This window comes from Arachis duranensis, chromosome 1 (genome assembly GCF_000817695.3).
Source record: "Arachis duranensis cultivar V14167 chromosome 1, aradu.V14167.gnm2.J7QH, whole genome shotgun sequence".
NCBI lineage: Eukaryota > Viridiplantae > Streptophyta > Magnoliopsida > Fabales > Fabaceae > Arachis > Arachis duranensis.
Window position 1 is genome coordinate 43,093,305 of NC_029772.3, and position 7,144 is coordinate 43,100,448.

General features: G+C 40.5%; 1 non-coding gene across 1 annotated transcript; it reads left to right on the plus strand.

Moving 5' to 3' along the window:
* The first annotated feature begins 6,746 nt into the window (after positions 1-6,746).
* LOC127742851 (small nucleolar RNA R71) lies at positions 6,747-6,850 on the plus strand. Its single transcript, XR_008004226.1, has one exon. It is a non-coding gene; the product is annotated as a small nucleolar RNA R71 (small nucleolar RNA).
* The last annotated feature ends 294 nt before the right edge of the window (positions 6,851-7,144 follow it).

The following is a 7,144-nucleotide window of genomic DNA, read 5'->3' on the forward strand; positions in this document are numbered from 1 at the left end:
TTTCTAGCTTAGCAAACATAGTCTCTGATCTATCTAAGGCCACTCTCAGTTTCATGAATGAAACAAGGTCTTCCATTAGAAATTTGGAGGCACAAGTGGTCCAGCTGAGTAAAAGAGTCACTGAAACTCCTCCTAGTACTCTCCCAAACAATACAGAATATAATCCAAAAAGAGAGTGCAAGGCCATAACCTTACTTGGTGTGGCCGAACCTAGAGAGGAGAAGGAGGACATGAATCCCAATGAGGAAGACCTCATGGGACGTCCTCTAGACAAAAAGGAGTTCCCAATTGAGGAACCTAAGGAATCTGAGGCTCATCTAGAGACCATAAAGATTCCATTGAACCTACTTCTGCCATTCATGAGCTCTGATGACTATTCCTCCTCTAAAGAGGATGAAGATATTACTGAAGGGCAAGTTGCCTAGTATATAGAAGCAATCATGAAGCTGAATGCCAAGCTATTTGGTAATGAGACTTGGGAGGATGAACCTCCATTGCTCATTAATGAACTAAATACCTGGGTTCAGCACACTTTACCTCAAAAGAAACAGGATCCTGGTAAATTCTTAATACCTTGTACCATAGGCACCATGACCTTTGAAAAGGCTCTGTGTGACCTTAGGTCAGGTATTAATCTCATGCCACTCTCTGTAATGGAGAAACTAGGAATCTTTGAGGTGCAAGCTGCAAGAATCTCACTAGAGATGGCAGACAAATCAATGAAACAGGCATATGGACTAGTAGAGGACGTGCTAGCGAAGGTTGAAGGCCTTTACATCCCTACTAATTTCATAATCCTAGACACTGGGAAGGATGAGGATGAATCCATCATCCTTGGCAGACCTTTCCTAGCCACAGCAAAAGCTATGATTGATGTTGACAGAGGAGAGTTGGTTCTTCAATTGAATGAGGACTACCTTGTATTCAAGACTCAAGGTTCTCCTTCTGTACACATGGAAAAGAAGCATGAAAAGCTTCTCTCAATACAGAGTCAAACAAATCCCTCACATTCAAATTCTAAGTTTGGTGTTGGGAAGCCACAGCCAAACTCTAAGTTTGGTGTTGGGAGGCCCCAACCATGCTCTGAATATCTGTAAGGCTCCATGAAAGCCCACGGTGGACGAAATTGTGATTCATACTTAAATTGTTATTCGAAATTGATTGTCCCAGGTAATGGCCCCAAAAACTTGGTGCTCAATACCATGGTCTAAACATAATTTCACAACTTCACTCAACTAACCAGCAAGTGTACTGGGTCATCCAAGTAATAAACCTTACGTGAGTAAGGGTCGATCCCACAGAGATTATTGGTATGAAGCAAGCTATGGTCATCTTGTAGATCTCAGTCAGGCAGATAATAAATGGTGAGAATTTTCGAAAATTAATAGTAAATAAACTGAAAATAAAGATAGAAATACTTATGTAGATCATCGATGGGAATTTCAGATAGGCGTATGAAGATGCTGTGCTCCTTCTGAATCTCTGCTTTCCTACTGCCTTCATCTAATCCTTCTTACTCCTTTCCATGGCAGGCTGTATGTAGGGCATCACCGTTGTCAATGGCTACATCCCATCCTCTCAGTGAAAAAGATCCAAATGCTCTGTCACGGCACAACTAATCATCTGTCGGTTCTCGATCATGTTGGAATAGAATCCCTTGATTCTTTTGCATTTGTCATCACGCCCAACAATCGCGAGTTTGAAGCTCGTCACAGTCATTCAATCCTTGAATCCTACTCGAAATACCATAGACAAGGTTTAGACTTTCCGGATTCTCATGAATGCCGCCATCAATTCTAGCTTATACTATGAAGACTCTGATCTCACGGAATGGAAGGCTCGGTTGTCAAGCGAGGGCAACCATGCATCATGCATCAGGAATCCAAGAGATACACACTCTAGCTTTCGCTTGTAGAACGGAAGTGGTTGTCAGGCACGCGTTCATAGGGACGGATGATGATGAGTGTCACGGATCATCACATCCATAAGGTTGAAGTACGAATGGTATTTTAGAACAGGAATAAATCAAATTGAATAGAAAATAGTAGTAATTGCATTAAAACTTGAGGTACAGCAGAGCTCCACACCCTTAATCTATGGTGTGTAGAAACTCCAACGTTGAAAGTACATAAGTGATGAAGGTCCAGGCATGGCCAAATGGCCAACCCCCAAAATGTGATATGAATTTGAAAATAAGGAGAAGGAACAGATATGTGGTCAAAAGACCAAATGGTCAAGGACACCGAATACAATAGTAAAAAGTCCTATTTATACTAGACTAGCTATTAGGGTTTACAGAAGTAAGTAATTGATGCAGAAATCCACTTCCGGGGCCCACTTGGTGTGTGCTTGGGCTGAACTTGAACTTTACATGAGTTGAAGCTTCTTTTGGAGTTGAACGCCAAGTTGTAACGTGTTTTTTGGCATTCAACTCTGGTTCGTGACGTGTTTCTGGCGTTTGGCTCCAGAATGCAGCATGGAACTGGCATTGAGCACCAGTTTACGTCATCTAATCACGAATAAAGTATGAACTATTATATATTGCTGGAAAGCTCTGGATGTCTACTTTCCAACGCCATTGCGAGCACGCCATGTGGAGTTCTGTAGCTCCAAAAATTCCATTTCAAGTGCAGGGAGGTCAGAATCCAACAGCATCAGCAGTCCTTTGTCAGCCTTTTATCAGAGTTTTGCTCAGGTCCTTCAATTTCAGCCAGAAAATACCTGAAATCACAGAAAAATACACAAACTCATAGTAAAGTCCAAAAATGTGAATTTAGCATAAAAACTAATGAAAACATCCCTAAAAGTAGCTAGATTATACTGAAAACTATCTAAAAACAATGCCAAAAAGCGTATAAATTATCCGCTCATCACAACACCAAACTTAAATTGTTGCTTGTCCCCAAGCAACTGAAAATCAATTAGGATGAAAAGAAGAGAATATACTACAAATTCCAAAATATCAATGAATATTAGTCCTAATTAGATGAGCCGGACTTGTAGCTTTTTGCCTCTGAACAGTTTTGGCATCTCACTTTTTCCTTTGAAGTTTAGAATGATTGGCATCTATAGGAACTTAGAATTTCAGATAGTGTTATTGATTCTCCTAGTTAAGTATGTTGATTCTTGAACACAGCTACTTTTATGGTTTTGGCCGTGGCCTTAAGTACTTTGTTTTCCAGTATTACCACCAGATACATAAATGCCACAGACACATAACTGGGTGAACCTTTTCAGATTGTGACTTAGCTTTGCTAAAGTCCCCAGTTAGAGGTGTCCAGAGTTCTTAAGCACACTCTTTTTGCTTTAGATCACGACTTTAACCACTCAGTCTCAAGCTTTTCACTTGGACCTGCATGCCACAAGCACATGGTTAGGGACAGCTTGATTTAGCCACTTAGGCCTGGATTTTATTTCCTTGGGCCCTTCTATCCATTGATGCTCAAAGCCTTGGATCCTTTTTACCCTTGCCTTTTTGTTTTAAAGGTTATTGGCTTTTTCTACTTGCTTTTTTCTTTTTCTTTCTAATTTTTTTTGCCAAAATTTTTTTTTCGCAAGCTTTTGCTTTTTCTTGCTTCAAGAATCAATTTCATGATTTTTTAGATTATCAATAGCATTTCTCTTTATTCATCATTCTTTCAAGAGCCAACAATTTTAACATTCATAAACAACAAGATCAAGAATATGCACTGTTCAAGCATTCATTCAGAAAACAAAAAGTATTGTCACCACATCAATATAATTAAACTAAATTCAAGGATAAATTCGAAACTCATGTACTTCTTGTTCTTTTTGTATTAAAACATTTTTCATTTAAGAGAGATGAAGAATTTATGGATTTATTCATAGCCTTAAAATATAGTTACTAAATACTAATGATCATGTAGGAAAGACAAAAACATAAATAAACATTAAGCATAAAAATCGAAAATAGCAAATAAATAGACAAGGAGATTGAGGAATGAGTCCACCTTAGTGTGGGTAGCGTCTTCCTCTTGAAGAACCAAATGTGCTCTTGAGCTTCTCTATGTCTCTTCCTTGCCTCTGTTGTTTGATCCCTAGTGATTTTGGTGCTCCTATCCTTAATTGCTCCCAATAATTGTGTGGAGAAGAATGTATCCCCTGAGGTATCTCAGGAATTTCTTGATGAGGAAATTCCTCATGCTCTCTTGATGTGCAGTCAAATGCTCTTCTAATGAGCTATGGGCACCTGAGATGGAAAAAATTTGTCTTCCCTTTTCTATCTCTTTTTTTTTAGGTTTTTCTGGCCTTAGGTGCCATCAATGGTTATGGAAAAACAAAAAAGCTATGCTTTTACCACACCAAACTTAGAATATTGCTCGCCCTCGAGCAAGAGAAGAAAGAAAAGAAGAAGAAGAAGAGAAAATATGGATGAGAGGGAGAGATGTGTATGTCTCGGCCATATGGGTGGGATTGGATAGGGAAGAGATGGATGGATGTGAGTGGTGAAGAGGTGATTGGTGAAGAAGAGAGAAGGTGAGTTGAGGTAGGTGGGGATCCTGTGGGGTCCACAGATCCTGAGATGATTCTATGGGGTCCACAGATCCTGAGGTGTCAAGGATTTACATCCCTGCACCAATTAGGCATTAAAAATGTCTTTGCATACAATTCTGGCATTTAAACGCCAGAGTGATGCTTGTTTTGGGCGTTCAACGCCCAATTGCAGCATGTTTCTGGCGTTGAACGCCAGTTCCATGCTTGTTTCTGGCGTTCAATGCCAGCTCTCCTCAAGGTGTATTCCTGGCGTTCAAACGCCAGGATGCTGCTTGTTTCTGGTGTTCAACGCCAGATTCATGCTCTGTTCTGGCACTGAACGCCAGCCAGATGCTCCTTACTGGCGTTTGAACGCCAGTAAGTCTTTCCTCCAAGGTGTGATTTTCTTCTGCTGTTTTTGATTCTGTTTTTAATTTTAGTATTTTTTCGTGACTCCACATGATCATGAACCTAATAAAACATAAAAGAACAATAAAAATAAAATAAAATTAGATAAATAAAAATTGGGTTGCCTCCTAATAAGCGCTTCTTTAATGTCAATAGCTTGACAGTGGGCTCTCATAGAGCCACACAGGTGATCAGGTCAATATTGTAGACTCCAAACACCAAACTTAGAGTTTGGTTGTGGCCTCCCAACACCAAACTTAGAGTTTAATTGTGGGGGCTTTGTTTGACTCTGTACTGAGTGAAGCTTTTCATGCTTCCTCTCCATGGTTGCAGAAGAAGATCCTTGAGCTTTAAACACAAGGTAGTCCCCATTTAATTGAAGGACTAGTTCTCTTCTGTCAACATCAATCACAGCTCCTACTGTGGCTAGAAAGGGTCTTCCAAGGATGATGCATTCATCCTCCTCCTTCCTAGTGTCTAAGATTATGAAATCAGTAGGGATGTAAAGACCTTTAACCTTCACTATCACGTCCTCTACTAATCCATAAGCTTGTCTTAGTGACTTGTCTGCCAATTGTAATGAAAATATAGCAGGCTGTACCTCAATGATCCCCAGCTTCTCCATTACAGAGAGTGGCATAAGATTTATGCCTGACCCTAGGTCGCCCAGAGCCTTTTCAAAGGTCATGGTGCCTATGGTGCAGGGTATTAAGAATTTGCCAGGATCTTGTCTCTTTTGAGGTAAAATTTGCTGAACCCATGTATCTAGTTCACTAATGAGCAAGGGAGGTTCACCTTCCCAAGTCTAATTACCAAACAACTTGGCATTCAGCTTCATGATGGCTCCTAGATATTGAGCAACTTGCTCTCCAGTTACATCTTCATTCTCTTCAGAGGAAGAATAGTTTTCAGAGCTCATGAATGGCAGAAGGAGGTTTAGTGGAATCTCTATGGTCTCTATATGAGCCTCAGATTCCTTTGGGTCCTCAATAGGGAACTCCTTCTTGCTTGAGAGACGTCCCATGAGGTCTTCCTCATTGGGATTCACGTCCTCTCCCTCCTCTCTAGGTTCGGCCATGTTGATTATATCAATGGCCTTGCACTCTCTTTTTGGATTCTCTTCAGTATTACTTGGGAGAGTACTAGGAGGAGTTTCAGTGACTTTCTTACTCAGCTGGCCCACTTGTGCCTCCAGATTTCTGATGGAGGACCTTGTTTCACTCATGAAGCTTAAAGTGGCTTTGGACAGATCAGAGACTATATTTGCTAAGTTAGAGGTATTTTGCTCAGAATTCTCTGTCTGTTGCTGAGAAGATGATGGAAAAGGCTTGCTATTGCTGAGCCTGTTTCTTCCACCATTATTAAAGCCTTGTTGAGGCTTTTGTTGATCCCTCCATGAGAAATTTGGATGATTTCTCCATGAAGAATAATAGGTGTTTCCATAAGGTTCACCCATGTAATTTACCTCTGCCATTGCAGGGTTTTCAGGATCATAAGCTTCTTCTTCAGAAGATGCCTCTTTAGTACTGTTGGATGCATTTTACCAACCATTCAGACTTTGAGAAATCATGTTGACTTGCTGAGTCAACAGTTTGTTCTGAGCCAATATGGCATTTAGAGCATCAATTTCAGGAACTCCCTTCCTCTGAGGCATCCCATTATTCACAGAATTCCTCTCAGAAGTGTACATGAATTGGTTATTCGCAACCATTTCAATAAGTTCCTGCACTTCTACAGGCGTTTTCTTTAGGTGAATGGATCCACCTACAGAATGGTCCAGTGACATCTTAGAGAACTCAGATAGACCATAACAGAATATATCTATCATGGTCCATTCTGAAAACATGTCAGAAGGACATCTTTTGGTCATCTGCTTGTATCTTTCCCAAGCTTCATAGAGGGATTCACCATCTTTTTGTTTGAAGGTCTGAACATCCACTCTAAGCTTGCTCAGCTTTTGAGGAGGAAAGAACTTAGCCAAGAAGGCCATGACCAGCTTATCCCAGGAGTCCAGGCTATCTTTAGGTTGAGAGTCCAACCATGTTCTAGCCTTGTCTCTTACAGCAAAAGGGAAAAGCATGAGCTTGTAGACTTCAGGATCTACTCCATTAGTCTTAACAGTCTCACAGATCTGTAAGAACTCACTTAAGAACTGGTAGGGATCTTCTGATGGAAGTCCATGAAACTTGCAGTTCTGTTGCATTAGAGTAACTAATTAAGGTTTCGGCTCAAAATTGTTTGC